The 16,386-nt window shown below is 32.9% G+C and overlaps 1 protein-coding gene across 1 annotated transcript in view; it reads right to left on the bottom strand.

Moving 5' to 3' along the window:
• The window catches only part of LOC124356679, a 181,053-nt gene extending 179,260 nt beyond the window's left edge, over positions 1-1,793 (bottom strand). Inside the window, exon 1 of the mRNA XM_046807814.1 lies at positions 1,588-1,793. The gene's annotated coding sequence lies outside the window, so the exon portion shown is untranslated. The remainder of the gene's footprint in view (positions 1-1,587) is intronic.
• Positions 1,794-16,386: the final 14,593 nt, after the last annotated feature.

The raw sequence follows: 16,386 nt of genomic DNA, 5'->3' as shown, positions 1-16,386 counted from the left end.
TATTAATTCCGATAGAAATTTTTGAATTTAAGCCTTTTTTAACCTTGAGCTCATTATTGTTTGAAATGTATTTAACACTTATTTAAAACTTGCAAGTAAAATTTTATTTTATATCCTTTATCGAAGTATATAAATAACGTATGTTGAACTTACGATAGTCAAATTCTTTCTAATGAGTACTGATTTCATATTTAATTATGTACTACTGTGTTACATTGGACAGGAATTAGGAATAAGAAAATTTTATACATTGATATTTTTAGTTGATCGATATTGAAACAATGATAAATCTAATACGTAGGTTGGACGTTTTTGTTTGCATCTAAATACAGTACTTTAGATAAAAAAGCAAATTAATTATGTGTGTAGTTGTCATAGGTACATTCATTAGGTATTAATAGTCTGTTAATTTACTAAATTATTCGTGGTTATACTGCAACACCATCCTATATTAAAGTGTATTTACTAAACGAGCTTTAAAATCATACAAGTAATTAAGAAAATTGATTTAGTCAATATTTAAATATTTTCAGGGATTTAGATACCATGTTTTTAAACTTTCATTGTCCTTTCATGGTGTAATGGAGAGTGAAAAATCATACTGTATAAATATTACTCATTATTTAAATTTAATGGTATATAACTATCCGGTGTTTCATTATTCTATAAATATTCTGAAAATTCTAAAAACCCATCTGTTGCAATATGATAAAGAAACTGATTCATTGTTTACAAATGTATGAAACAAATCATAAATATTTGATAAATGCCATATAAATACTTAAATTTTTTATGGAATATATGCGTACTTTATTAACTGATTGATTTTGTTTTGTTTTAAGGTTTACAAGCTTACAACTTAGAGCTTACTAGGAAAGTCTGTCCAATCATCCATTATACGGACAGCGGGAATAGAAAAATGTTGTAACAGATTAACAATTCAAATATTCTTAACTAAAGCAGAGTCCTGCTTCACATAAAATATATTGAATAACACCAGCATTCCGTGGCGTCAAAAATGCATTTACCAGTGTACCTTTTAATTTGCAATATTATAATATGTACAGTTACAACAAAAAATAAAAAAAATAGACCAGAGCTTCTTCGACTAGCGTTTCATCACACCTCCCCATTCAACATTCACAGATAGAATGCATTTTGACACTTCGGTTTCAACCAAATATAACTGCAATTTAATACACAGGATCCTGCACTTATACAAGAAAAGCTAGAGTCAATCGTATGTAGTGATATTATTAATTTTTTATAAAGTATTAGAGGTATCAGATGACAAACTTTCAAATAGGCACTACATCTTTTAATTAATTAGTAGGGGTTCTTTGCTATTACATCTTAAAAATTATAAAAACTTTTGGTTTCAGACATCAAAAGTAATTGCTAACGCCACTATACTTAGTAACACTATTTATTTTACAATTTTATTTGTGCATTCAATTTACAATAAATTATTAATAAGGCACTTTAAGGAAAGAATTTCTTATCACCCACTGTGAGGTTATCAATAAAGCAAACATTCCACATTTCATTAGTCACTATAAACTATGACTATATTAAACTATGACTTACATTTTTATGAGACGAGCGTGTTATTTTCTCTGAAGCAACAACAATCCATAGCCATGGTTCTCATGATATAATTTACAGTCGAAAACCACCTGTCATTGACTGGTTTTAAACATCACCTCACTGAGAACAAAGTATTATTGCGTTACCACTTGAAAATTCGTGTGAAATTGATTGATCTTAGGCAACAGGGGAAGGTCCTTCCTGGACGCGCGTCGCGACGCTACTGACGTCTCACGCCTCCGTGTGACGCTCCTGCGCATGCGCGAACACACACACGCACGCACACACACAAACCTGTTCACGGGCACAAGCCGGGATAATTGGTTTAAGTAGCACCTGTCAACAGGGGCTTGTCTCACAAGGGATTACCCTTTTGTTTTTATACAAAGGCCGTCATTGTGAAATATGGTTTAATTGAATTATCGAGCTGTTGTGTAACGATTTAAGCTGTAAATGCAAATTCCCCGGTATTATGCTGATTTATTGGTGGAATCATTAATTGAATTTCAACGTCGATCCGTGTTACACTCCCGGAGCAATATTACATAGGACGGCGAACAGTTGGATATATTTATATTTGTTACTGCGATTAAAATATTAACTTAATAAAGTGTTATGTTTAAGTTATTTTTCTGGATGCTAACCATTCCAGCGGTCATAAAAAACATTAATAATACGTTATGGCCTAAATCATTTATATTTCAACAAAACCTATGAAAATATTAAATTAAATTTACACAACGATATATTTTAATAAGTACTAAACTCATGAAAAACAATTATATTTTTTATTAGAAATGTAGCCTTGAAAAGTGTTTTATAAATATGTATAACACAAAATAAATAAACCTTTTAACACTTTTTTTGTACATTTTTAAATGTGCATTTTGTGAGAACAATAAAAGTTTAAAAAAAAAGTGTTAAAAGGTTTGTTTATATTGTGTTATACATAATTATATTTTTAGTTTTAAACTAATTTCTTTTTCAATTCCCATCTTCAAAATTTGTGAACATTTAATTTGAGTTAATAATTTGTTATTGTAAATATTATTAATTTTAATTTAATCAACTTTTAATTTTTTGAAATTAAAATCAGCCATCAAAACTCAAACACCAGAATAAAAGAGTGATCAGCAAGTCATTTTTGTTAAAATAAATTGACACACTAAAGGTGGAATGACTGTCCATAATCAGATGTTAAAGGTCCTGTGTAGCCTACAATCTGGTCCTTAACTTGATATAATTTTTAATAAATCGTGGTGCATTATGGTATGGCGTTGCATTGACAAAGAGTAAGTTGAAGCTACTCGGAGTAGTAACATAGAGTACTGAAAAGTACATTACAACTTTAGCCTAATTTTAATCGTAATTTGTGAGTACGTAAAATTTGAGGATTAAAAAAATATAAAAAAAATTATGGTTGCCTGTAAAGTCGGTTTTACGGGCGAAGATTTTACGTGACAACGTCTTTTTCTCGGTAGAATATTTATTGATATGAATATTATTAAATTGCACAATAGGAACAAGGAATTGAATGAAAATAAGAATTGCACAAATTTTAACTATAGAAATATATTTTGTTTACTAAAACATTGTACATAATTTGAAATTAATTAAAATTTGTTATTGTAAATGGTAAAGTTGAATAAAACATTTACTAAAATTGGAATTTGAAATTCTTGCTAAACACAGTTAAATTCTAACTCCGCGCGTGGTGATCGGTCGGTTTAGTTCGTTTGTTTGGTCGCACTGTTATGACAGGTTAGAGGTTATAATTTGTTATTTTAAATGTTTGACTAGCAATACGCGCTGTTTCTTCTCAATCGACTGAATTACGATTGATTGCAGAGTGATTTAAACTAATAATTTACTTAACACTATCAACATTTGTCAATAGTATGACATAACCTATAAACTCAGTTTCTCAACTTTTGTGTCAATCTAACAATTAATCAATCAATCATAGTTTACGATAATGAAATATCAGTGTACAATTATTTACCTTTATTGTTGTAGTTGTTGTAAATGACGAATCTAAGCACTCCACATTTTCACGAATAAACATAGTTATCTGCTTTATCCCGTGCGGCGGACCCACAGTTATCTGCTTTATCCCGTGCGGATCCCGTGCGGCGGACCCACTGGACGGGCATCGTAACGTTACCGGGCGTTACACTTTTTCATGAGTGACTCCGAGCCGCAACCTAATTTAAGACGTTGTCACGTCAATAATAAAATATTAATAATACAATAGTTTTTGCAAAATAAAATTGTTTTAACTGTTTAAATGTATTCTCCATACAAGTGGCTTATAGGGCCATCTATATTTAAACAAAACAACAAACATAAAAGTGAAAAATATTTTTTTTCCCACGGGCATGCGTTTAGATCTACTCGTATTTCAACAAGAACAAACAAGAAGACTCTTGAACTTGAGAACGAATAAACTTGTTCTTCTCTCACATTTCCTTAGGTTAGACTAGGTTAGGTTACGTTAGTGCTGCATTTGACCCTCTCTCCACGAGTTCCCACCATGATGTTTGTTATAGTGAACCTCATTACAGGTTATGGAAGTCTGAAAAACATCTTCACAGATTTGTTATCTCTAGATGATATGCCAAGAGCAAGAAAAGAATTAATAACGCCTTCCTGTGATCGTTTTGTCATATTTGGCACTTTGGACAAGAAGTTTCCTTAGGAAAACTTTTATCCTTTTGTTAAAAGTTTTGTGGGAATGCAGAACATTTTAAACATGAAGATTTTCTTTTCATATCTTCAAAATGCGCAATAGGTACAAATATTTGCAAATAGAGCGCGCCTTAGAAGAAATAGAGGAACTGCAGAACACAAATAAAGTCCCTTGCTCGGTAGCTGACATTATAACATACTGTGACTTTGTAAGTCTACAAAAAAAAATGACGCCCATTTAAAAAAGTCTACTTTGACAACCATTTTTTTGACTTTTAAATCTCTTCCTCGAGAACAAAATCCTTGAGACATTTCAAAATTAATTTCAATGAATATGCTGATTTACTCGTAAAATGTTTTGTGCAATGTTCAGTCTGCAGTGAAGTTATAATTGCGAACAGTCTGAGATCGATCATTTGATCATATACATTTATATGCAACAACTGCAAACTTCTCAAGGACTTAGCACTCTTAGACTATCATGTAACATGACATGGTATGGTATACGGCGAAAATCGTACAGTAAAAACACTAGTGGACAAAGCTAGATTCATTATATTAATATGTGGCCAGTAGCTAGATACACAAATCACATAGTCATGTTATAATTGTAAAAACACATGATAGAACATTTAAAAAGATTCAAGGTAATTTTGAATTTTTTGAAAACTCAAAACTAAATAATAGATGTTGCTTATTGAAGAAATTTAACCCTAATATATCAATTTTAAAATAAACGCCTCATTACATATACTCCAGATTTAATTTTTTGTATATAGAATGTTACTGTTTTGTAACAAAATAAATTGTAAAGTATATACTAGGTGAAATTTATCGAATTATCTCCATAAATTTTCTATTTGGGTTGATTTGATTGCCATGTATCCAATACCAGTACCAAGGGCTCAGAACTTTTTCAATTTGCAAAGTGCAGCCCATAACATTTGACGATCATACGAAGAAGCGTTCTACCAATGTTCAATTTTTTATATTTATCACTAACTTAACCAATATCGCTAATTATTATTATATATATATATATATATATATATATATATATATATATATATATATATATATATATATACAGGTACTTAACTGGTTTTAATTAGTTCAATACGGAAATCAACATATATGTGACTATTTCGTCGCTTTCTTTATTTGTAACTATCTTCAAATTAAATATACTTTAATATCAACAAAAATGCATCATAATATTATATGAAAGTTAATATTCCACATTAAAAGCCTATTATTCTAGAAAGCCATGTCTCATTTCTAGCATTATTCTCTTTGATTCAACTCACCTAAGTAGAATCAAACTTTGATTTCTCAACAACACATATTCTATAACATCGCGGACTAAAGCAAATCACTCATTGTTATATCATCTAAATACACTCATTCTACCTCTTCAGCCGTAGCGCCGATTTTGCAACCATACTGGAACTGGACTTAATGCAGTGGAACTTGTTAATTGGTCTTTTATTCAAGTCGTTTTATTATTTAATTGTTTACGAGAACTTTTATTGCTAAAACGTTCCCCCTCCTTCCCCCACCCACCGGCTTTCGACTCGTCTAGAATTAACACGTAGTCTAATATGTGTCACTCATTGTGAAGCTATTCTAAAGGAACACCATGGAATTCTGGGAAGTAAAATGGCAAGATTTAAAGCCGTTTAAATAGGATATTTAATTAATTCCTTGAACGAACGACGAATGATTTTTAAATGTTCATTAGCCTATGCTTCAGAGTCCATAATATGTTAAATCACTTGAACAATCGGGTTATTGTTTAATTATTTATAAAATAATTCCTTACGTCACACATGCTTCTGCACGTCGAAAAGGAACTAAATTCCTCCTTCGGAAATGCTCGGCCAAGATTGACGGATCACTGGGGAAGATGAAAAAGCAGGATGAAAATTGCCACCCTCAAACTAATATCAATCCATCAATCGGTGCGTGAATACCAATGGAAGGCCAGGTTCACAGTATCAAGCCCGGGGTTCCGTGTACCTGACCTGGACAGTGGACATTTCATCCATCACCTCTCATGTTGATCCGACTCTGGATTTCCTATCCATTTCTTTGTTTGTAAAATCATAATTTAAATATCAGTTATTAAATGCAAATGTTATGAAGTTGAAGATTTTCACACGTACTTTGTTTTCTAATTATGGCAGACATAATGGAGATTCGAATTTGTACTCATAATATAATTCAGTTAAGAGATTTTTAAATTTAAACAACGTACCGAGTTATGTACATTTATTTACACTGTTGAAGTATTTAAATAAATCTCCAGTAATAATTCTAGTTTACGACATCAGATTACAAATATTTATCGGATGGGTTAAATATTTCCTGAGGGTGTTCAAATTGCAAAAAAAAGCAATTCGTATCATCGCAAAGTTGAATTTCAGAGAGTCGTGCAGGACAGCATTCAAAACTTTGCAACTGTTGACTTTTCCCAGTCTCTACATTTTAGAAATATCTTTGTTCTGTTTGTCTAAATGTGCCCTAACCAGGGGACGTAACATACACGGGTATGAGACTAGAGGCAGAAATAACTACCGTACTGGAAGACACAGAACGGTGGTTTATGAGCACTTGCCTTCGCAGGCAGGTGTTCATTTTATCAACAGTTTGCCAAATTCTATTACAAACGCCCAAACGCCCAAGGCGTCAAAAGCTCGTCTTAAGCGCTTCCTCGTGTCAAATGCATTTTACAGCGTTGACGAGTTTATGGCGTTTAACTGGGAGACCGCCCAATTCGATGACTGACTCCAGCGCTGGAAGTGGGTTGAGATTGGCGATGGACGAATGAGACTGGAATGCATGAACATTATGTAAGTTTGGACGTGGTGGTAATGTGGAATGCGAGTCTTAAATTTATAATTAATTCTGACGTTTGCCATACAATGTGTAATTGTGACGAGCAATTAAAGATTTGATTTGATATATAAGAAAACACCCACACACGCGCGCGCTTGCGCGCGTGCAAACTCACAAACAGGAAGCAAATTTTTACTTAGACTTCCCCATCCGTAGTAGGAATTTTGGCATTTTAATAAATAACGTTTGGCATAGTAGCACATGTAGCCTTACTACCCGTAAGATATCACGAGAAAGATTATATTGTAGACTTTAAAGTTTTCCAGGAAATTTTCTTTCTATACAGACAAGAATGAGTTATGTCCATCCATGGAATGTGGCTGAGCGTCATTGAAGCCTGTCATTCTTTAGCCTGCCACAAGTTTCTGTTTTGTCTGCCGGGGGAATCCAAACAATTCTTTTCTGTGTGCTGTCTGTCTGTCTGCAGGACATCTCAAGAATGAAATTAACTATACATTTGAAAATTTGGTATGCAGCCTCAGCGTATCCTTTCACGCATCACGTGATGTGTCGTATCCTTCCTTGTTTTATGAATGTGGACAGTTTAACAGAATGTCACATAGTTGTTTCTTTATTGTATTCTAGCATACTAACTGAATCCTTAAAAACTATTTCGGAGTAATCAGCCAAAACTAATTTCTGCTAGGCGATTTATTTTCCTATTTTGACTTGGTAGACATTGGAATATTATTTTCCTGAGTCACTTCGTAATTTTAGTTAAAGAATATCATACTTTCCTATAATTTGATTCGTTTGTTTACGATATATTTTCTGTGTTCGACAAAAATTAAAACCTTGATAACTTTATTAATCAACAAATTTCATTTTACTCCTGCATTAAATTTACTCATAAAATTGAATCCAACAACTCACTACCCTTTTTAGATATATTAGTAATCAAAACCACAATTTCAAAGCGATTAGAGTTCGATATATATCGTAAACCAACTCACACAGATCGTTTTATAACAAATTAATCAAATCATCCACCACGAGCAGTCTTCCATTCCGTGACTTATAGATTATTAAACACTCCTCTATCACAAGAAAGATTTCAAAAAGAACTTCTCTATATAAAAAATGTTGCTGTTTTTAATGGATATAAAACTGATTTAGTTGATTATATTTTTAAAAAAGCTAAAAAGAAACATGACAAAAAGTCAAAAACAACACTTTTATGTATTAAAGCCACAAACACAAATGGGATTAGCACTACATGGACAAATCTATCAAAAGATGTATAAAAATCGTTCAAAAACATACAAACAAAACCGTTACTTATAAAACAACAAGTAACTTGAAGAATAAATTGAAAAATCCAAAAGATTATGATGAAATTACCAGTAAATCAGGCATATACCAAATGAAATGTGATGACTGCAACAAAAAATACATTGGACAGACAAAAAGAAAAATTCATACAAGATATAAAGAACATTGTTCCCACATTAAATTCAACAGAGAAGAATAATCGGCTGTCGCACACCACTATATTAATATTGGACACAATATATCAAAGGAAAACCTAGAACTATTAAAACATGTTATCACACCTAGATATTTAAATACATGGGAATCCTATTACATATATCAAACAAATACAGAAGTTTATTACATCAAGAAGATGGACCAATACAAAATTCAATATTACTTTCAAGAAGCTTACAAAAATAACATGCAATATTAAAATAACATATGTATAATTATTATTATTACTAACAAATTTACTTTGTGTATTTACTTTTGTGAATGTCTGATGAAGATAGCCTTGCTAACGAAAGGCCTCACAAAAAAAAAGTTTTAAGTATTGGTTAATGTTCTAAATGTAGTGATTAGGGTAGACATAGTTAATGAATAAAACCTCTTTTCCAGCTATCTTAAAGTACTATAATCTGCGACAAATCACTGTATGCTCGAACCCAGACCGAATTTAAAGCATTCCATTAAAGACTGTTTTGGTTCAATTCCTAAACTGTTTGTAATTGTACTATCGTATATGACAACTTTGTATTTAATGAAAATAACAAAATTACACATTACATTGTCGAATCACAGTGCTGCTGACTATATTAATTAAACATCCATCATTCATAAGCAATAAAAACAAAGGGAAGGGAACTTCCTGTCAGAGGAACCATTTACTGTCAGCGCACTTCCTGTAAAAACACCGCTGCTAACATTTTACCCTTCCCAAATAAATATGTTGCTTCTTACTACATCCTTTAATTTATTCGCTCGTAGAGATTTTACCGCTTACTGATCTGGAATTAAAGCTAAATTACAGATTAGACTATTATCAGTTAAACTTTTAAATCACTTTATAAAAGCTTTGAAATATTATATTTCATAACTTACGTATCGGTATATAATCAACGATTCGAAATTCGCTCAATTGCTCAAAAAGTTATTCAAACTCAGGATTAAGGAACACTTCCCTAGTTAAAGAGGAATAAAAAATAAATCTATAATAAAATCAAAAACTCTTTATTGGAAATATAAAATCTTTCTATAGGAATGAAAAAACCTAGATAACAACATATGTATTACATTCTTGAAGCTCTTTTCTTATTGGAAATTATATATTAATCTAAACAAACTCTCCAATAATATAAAGTTTTTATTTTTGTGAGGCCTTTCGTACTCAATGAGAACATCTTCGGACCCACACAACTGAATATAAATTAAATAATAAATAATAATAATAATAAATTCTTTATTGCATTTGTTACAATTTTATAATTGTGTTGCAAGCGTCATATTCTTCCTAGCCATTCATACACATTGAAGCTCACTCAAACATACATACATCTCTCAACAATCATGCAAACAATCACACTCTCAACACCAGAATATCGGGTAGGGGGGTTACTAATTGTCCCAGCGGTATTGAAAAAAAACTCCTCAATCGTGTAAAAGGCACTAGACACCAAAAGATGCTTTAAACGAGTCTTGAAAAGATTCAGGTTTTGATTTTTGATGCATTCAGGAAGGCAATTGATTACTTTGACACCAACTACTCTTATGCCATATAACGTAAATTTGTAAAAAAATACACTATGTTTTAGTTTAAGACGTACTATTATTACTTCATAATTCATAAGTTGTTTATTATTTGTTATAGCCTATTACTGTATGTTTTTCTCATTTCCACTACGGTTACCTATACGATAAATGTAACCAGGGTCAACCCTTTGATGGACAAAAATGGGGACTCTCACTGGATATATATTTACCATTTACAATATCAATGTAGAGGGAAATTTCGTCATCAACAGGCGAGAAAGGCTCGCTGGACGTTCAGCCAACGCATTAGTACAAAAACCTCATTTTCGTATTTTTTCATTGAGTATTTTATGTAACGTCACTATTTTATGTATAGTGAACCATTTGGGATAGCATTTGCGGCAATTTGTTCTCTCAGTCTGATGTACTACTTGACCTATGCTCGCATTAAAGATCCTCGATAGAGGATTAACTTGGACCGATCATGTCGAGCATGTATATGCAAGGGTTGCTTCAGGCGTTTTTGCCCTGAGGAATTTGGCACAGGTTTGCTCTTTTGGCGTTCTAAAGATGGCCTATTTTGGCCTTTTATATCCCCATTTGACCTACGGCATACGCCTTTGGGGTGGATGTGCCAGGATCAGATTCAACAGAGTTTTCAGGCTTCAGAAAAAAGTCATCAGAATCATCTGCAAATTGATTCCTAGAGAGTTGTGCCGCGATGCTTTCAGGGAGCATAGTTTTCTGACTTTACCCTACCTCTATATCTTGGATGTAGCTCTGTATTGCCGATTCCGATGTGAGTTAGTGCGTGGCAGGGACGTCCACAGGTATGATACTAGAGGTGGGGACAGCTACAGGATGCAACATCATAGAACACTGGCATCTGAACAACTTCCTTCACAAGCTGGTGTCAGATTAATTAATAATCTAGACTATATCCACTAGTGTACGGAAGAAGAAGTTTGTATTTGAAATTTTTACGTTGGCTATAATAGAAAATAGTGGACTGGTAGACATTTATTAAGTTTAAAACATATTTTAAAAATCAGGAAAAACTTCACTCAACGTAACTAACTTAAAAAGTTGTTTGTCTCCTGATACGATAAAAAATAGATATTTACCTAGATTAAAAAAAAACTTTTTGGTATAGTCTCGATAAGTAAAGGTTTACTGCTTTGCTTGTGATTGTTCGCCACTTTTTGTTCGCACTGGATAATTTAAAACTAGTTAGTAAATGAAAAATTTATACGAAAGGTTATGTTGTTTATAGACAAAATATGTGTTATTTAACATTTTCTAATGAATACAACTATTTTAAACCTTAAATAACTAAAACAACAGAATGTTAAATATATTTTCTTGTTTGTTACAGTAAACCTTTAAAATTGTTTTTGCTGATTCTTTGGAAACACAATAACCTGTGCGACAACAGGAAATAGCTCTCATAAAATGAAACACAAATATTGTCAGAAGGGTTGTTTGTTTCCTTGCATACCTCAAAGGCTGAATATTCGGTTCTCTCAAAGGTCAGAGTAATTTAATTTCATAATTAAATCTCACATAAATGTTTAAAGTAATGTAGTACTGCAAGTTTTGTATTTATTGTTAAAATATTCTAAAAAATTATATATTTAATCATTTAATACAACACAAATTCATTGAATATAACACAAATTTAGGTAAAATAATAATAATAATAATAATAATAATAATAAACTATTCAACCTTATTGTTAAAAAGATAATTAGAAGTGTTATATAATTTATTTCGTAAATATTTTATCTTTTGTGTAGGTTAGAAAACTTAATTTTAAGTATCGACAAACCAAATAATTATGTATAAGAGGAATTTCTTTACAAATTACTTCCATACAACTGTACTCATAATAATGTTTTTGTTACCTATTATAACAAGATATATTCACGCGTTCTAAGTTTCTCATTCGCACACATAACAGACACATTAACTCCGCGCCCCAGGCGGATTTGCTGTGGCACGCTTCCTTTGTACATCACGTTACAAAACGCTTTACTAACTACTCAGCTAGGGACAGTGCCGTATTTCTAATAACGGTGACGAGGCACTGTCCAAGAACGGCAGAATTTCAGGTGTGGCAACTTTGGATTCAGCGGTAACCAGCTATTCAACATTTAGCAGGCCTAACCGCTATGCAGCATCGTGTAGCAAGACCTAGGCGCTGTGCAGCGTTGAGTAGCAGGGCCTAGCCGCTTTGCAGCGTCGTGTAGCAAGGCCTAGGCGCTGTGCAGCGTTGAGTAGCAGGGCCTAGGCGCTATGCAGCATCGTGTAGCAGGGCCTAGGCGCTATGCAGCATCGTGTAGCAGGGCCTAGGCGCTATGCAGCATCGTGTAGCAGGGCCTAGCCGCTATGCAGCATCGTGTAGCAAGGCATAAGCGCTATGCAGCATCATGTAGCAGGGCGTAGGCGCTGTGCAGCATTGTGTAGCAGGGCCTAGGCGCTGTGCAGCGTTGTGTAGCAGGGTCTAGGCGCTATGCAGCATCGTGTAGCAGGGCCTAGGCGCTATGCAGCATCGTGTAACAGGGCCTAGCCGCTTTGCAGCGTCGTGTAGCAAGGCATAAGCGCTATGCAGCATCATGTAGCAGGGCGTAGGCGCTGTGCAGCGTCGTGTAGCAAGGCATAAGGCGCTATGCAGCATCGTGTATCAGGGCCTAGCCGCTTTGCAGCATCGTGTAGCAAGGTCTATGCGCTATGAAGCATCGTTTAGTATGGGGGGTCTATATGATTTATCCGTGTATATAATATACTCTACCTTTTATAACTGTTGATTACGTTCAACTACTCGGTAATTTCAGTCAGTACGCTATCTGAGTGGTGCACTGCCCTTGTGCATCTCAGTCTAGACGCAGTAGCTCATTACTTGTCTACAGTATGGGTAGACTACATGGCGCTTTCTTTCTCTTAGATCTGGGGTGTCCTTTCGCCAAGTTCTATATTGTATAGGAAGGCTACCTTCGTCAGACACATCACAAAAGTAAAACATTTTAAGTGTTGGTATTGCGTGTTTTAAATGCAATTAAGTTAATACTCGTAGTAGCCAATACAAGCTCTATCTAAAACATTTTAAAACCTTTTTGTTCAAAAAAAATGAAGGCCTTCCGGTACGGCTCCGGTGTTGACAGGTATGAGACTCAATTTCTAACTTTTGAGTAAGTTATTTCGCTTCACTCAGAGAACTACATCAATGAATCGTTCTGTCAAAGTAAACATGTGTTATTACAGACCAGAATCCTATGTATTTAATTTCACTTAAGAAATAATCCATCGTCCGTCTCGCTAGGATCGGTTGAGATAAAAATGAGTTGCTCCTTTGAAACGAAATCTAAATTGATAATTTGTTTCCCTTGGTAGCCTGACGCTCTTTGGTGAATCCAAATGGATTCAAATAAAACTAAAAAAATCACCTGTTAGAATCACAGTTATATATTAATTAAACATCTATGCTGTTTTATAATCAAGCAATAAAAACAAAGTTCCTGTTAAAGGAAACGTTTACTGACAGTACACTTCCTGTACAAACACTGCTGCTGTTATTTGCCCATCACCAATAAATAAGCAACTGATCTATTTCATCTTCCTTCCTCTAATTTATTTGTTCTTGGAGATTATTCCACTTACTGTTCATAGGCCTATTTATTTTTCTTTATTCACATTTAGATGAAGACCCTAATATAAACAGTTTAGTTACAATCGAAAAAAAGTTTTCATTAATATTAAAAGTGGACTGCAGAACACAAACTCGTTAAAATACCTTTAATTAAGGGTTGGATTTATCGTACCAATTACTGGATAACGAACACGTAACTTATTATATTTGTGTTTTTGGAAACAATCAGTGTTGTTTACATTGATACATTTTATTGTTCAAATAAATTGTCAGGATTTTGTGAATAGTAACTGAAACACTTGCACGCTATCAACTATTTACCTTTATCATTTTAATGATGACGTTATAATGTTACATGTTACGGTTACATGTAACGAAATGGAATTCTCCTACTATGATAAATATCATATTACGTCAGTTATGGGAATGGAAAGTATGATTAAATTTGTTTTCCTTTGTTCATACAAAAGTTTGTAGGTATCTTAAAGAAGATGTTTACGTGTTTAAAACCCGAATATAACCCCACGAAATACTTCGATGGCATTGAAACGGTATTGCGCTATCGCTACTAACAATCAGCAACCCTATATTGACCAGCTGTGTAAAAAAACTCAGCTCAGGGGTTGACGAATGACGTCATCAGACGAACTAAACAAACAATCGACAGTATGACAGCAAAATTTGAGTATTTTACAATTATTGAATCCCGCCTGAAATATAGGTTGGCAACATAGCGTGGAATAACCAGATCAAACCTGGAATGAATTTTTATCCAATAGAAAAGAGCGATAGATGCCTTTATAGTTCACTGAACTATAAAGACAGTTGTGGGGAAAGGTTAAAAAAACTAAAAATACTAACTGTAGTGGCACTATACACAAATAAATAAGTCATGCTGCATGCAGTTATAGCTGACCAAGACAGGCACATGGATTTATACCAGCATAAAACAACCAATGTTTTACAGCCAACTTATCATTTACGTTTTTATAAAAAAAAACCCCTACCGTACTTAAAAAGGAGCTTTGTTTTATAACAACATCCCCGACCATTAAAAGGAAGAAAATGTAGTCCAGGATTTAAGTCTGAGACAGCGTCAGATACCAGACGCTGCAATAAAAGAAAGGGGAAATGGAGATAAACTCAAAATACAATTGAATCAACCCTTCCAACCATAGCTACGTAATGTATAAAAAAATCAGTTGTAATACTCTTTTTAAGAGAGCTTAATGGATCCAGATACTCCAATAATTGGATTTTGTGGAAGTAAAATTTAATTAAATATATTAATAATGGGACACATTTAGATTGAACAGATTGGCCTGTTTACTGGAATAAAAGGATTTAGATTTTAATGTAGCAGAGTTGTCCATAAAGTCAGTATTTAAAATACATTTCTTGGAGATCGTGTGTAATAATCCTGGTGAGTTTCAATTCACCCAACTCACGTTTACATGGCAAAGATTGTAAATTAAAGCTGATCATTGTCCACGTTGCCCTCAAAGGGTTGCCACCAGCAACAGCCAATCCCCTGGCATGGTTCAATTTTACTCTAGAAGTAAGTTTTTATTCTTTAATGTATAATGATTATTAATTTTAGTGGATTATTTATTGATATATAAAATATAAGCACCTTGAAGTTTTTGTTTGTTTATTCCTTATTTTATTATTATAAAACAACTTTGGCTTCTTATAAACTGAATATTGTTTAATGCATAAAAGGAAACGCTTTAATTTAATAGTGTCTAAAATATTAATGATTTGTCTTCAAAACTCTATTCCAATTTTCATGTTGCAATGTTTTTCAATAGCTTTCTTACAACAAAATTATCAGTTTTATTTTTTCGGGTTCAGCGTACTTGCTTCTAAGAAACTGTTAAATAAAAGGCTAATTTGCTGTGTACAAAATTAACAAAGATTCTTTCAATACCGTACCTCTTCTGAGGGATTTCAGGTTAATTATTTATATTCGTATGTTCAATAATTATTACGGTAGTTATTTACCGATCATTATAACGAGTTTCTGTTATACTTTATGAAAACCTAATTTTAGACACCAAAGCAACAAAATACCATGCCTTTCAAATAATATTAAACTTGAAGTTCATATTTTCTATGTGCCCTATGTTAATTTATCGTTGAACATCTGGTGCGTCAATGCGGTAAAAGCACACAATTAATAATTTCATGTCTCAAAATTTATGTAGTTGTATACACAGTAAATATACTCCCTATAAAAATACATAAAGATTTATATCCCAATAGTTTTTATCAATGTTTAAAATAAAAACACATTTAAATGTAGAACACATATTTTAAGTCATTCAAATACACTTGATCCTGGAAGCCCATTTTAGAAATTAAAAATTCTAGGTAAAAGGTGTTTCTAGTAGTACTTAAGATATAGCCATGTCTCGAGCCTCTGTTTTTCTCTTTAACAGTTTTGTTTTCTTGAAATTCTTATATGTTATCAGGCGGACTCCAAAATGTCAAATTTTCTCAAATGTCAAATTTCTTATGTTATAGCCGATTGTACAAAGCATAAATTGTCAAACTTGTAATTT

The sequence above is a fragment of the Homalodisca vitripennis genome, chromosome 3 (genome assembly GCF_021130785.1).
Source record: "Homalodisca vitripennis isolate AUS2020 chromosome 3, UT_GWSS_2.1, whole genome shotgun sequence".
Lineage (NCBI taxonomy): Eukaryota > Metazoa > Arthropoda > Insecta > Hemiptera > Cicadellidae > Homalodisca > Homalodisca vitripennis.
The sequence above is the reverse complement of the archived record's forward strand: the minus strand, read 5'-3'. Positions and strand labels throughout refer to the sequence as shown.